Below are 267 nucleotides of genomic sequence, written 5' to 3'. Positions count from 1 at the left end.
AGAGAGAGAGAGAGAGAGCTGCGTTGGTTGAACGAGCTGGAGAGTGATGAAGAGAGTGATGAAGAGGGAAAGCGACGTTAGCAACGTTATTTTACGACTGTCTGACGGCGGTTGCGTTCTGAAGCACAAATAAACGGGGCCACACCCCCACAACCCTGTGAGAAGGAGTCACATTGCTGGATTTTGTATGAATGCACCCGAAGTCACGCTTCATCCCGCTGTGTCCTCTCTCTGCTCTGCGTGGCTCAGCCCCACCCTCGGTCAAAC

The 267-nt window shown here is 53.2% G+C and overlaps 1 protein-coding gene across 6 annotated transcripts in view; it reads right to left on the bottom strand.

Moving 5' to 3' along the window:
• zgc:91944 (uncharacterized protein LOC436941 homolog) overlaps positions 1-267 on the bottom strand; it is a 14,255-nt gene that overhangs the window by 5,058 nt on the left and 8,930 nt on the right. The gene's annotated exons all lie outside the window — the stretch shown is intronic.

Source organism: Morone saxatilis, unplaced genomic scaffold (assembly GCF_004916995.1).
Source record: "Morone saxatilis isolate NCDOM2014 unplaced genomic scaffold, NCSU_SB_2.0 Contig9, whole genome shotgun sequence".
Lineage (NCBI taxonomy): Eukaryota > Metazoa > Chordata > Actinopteri > Moronidae > Morone > Morone saxatilis.
The sequence above is the reverse complement of the archived record's forward strand: the minus strand, read 5'-3'. Positions and strand labels throughout refer to the sequence as shown.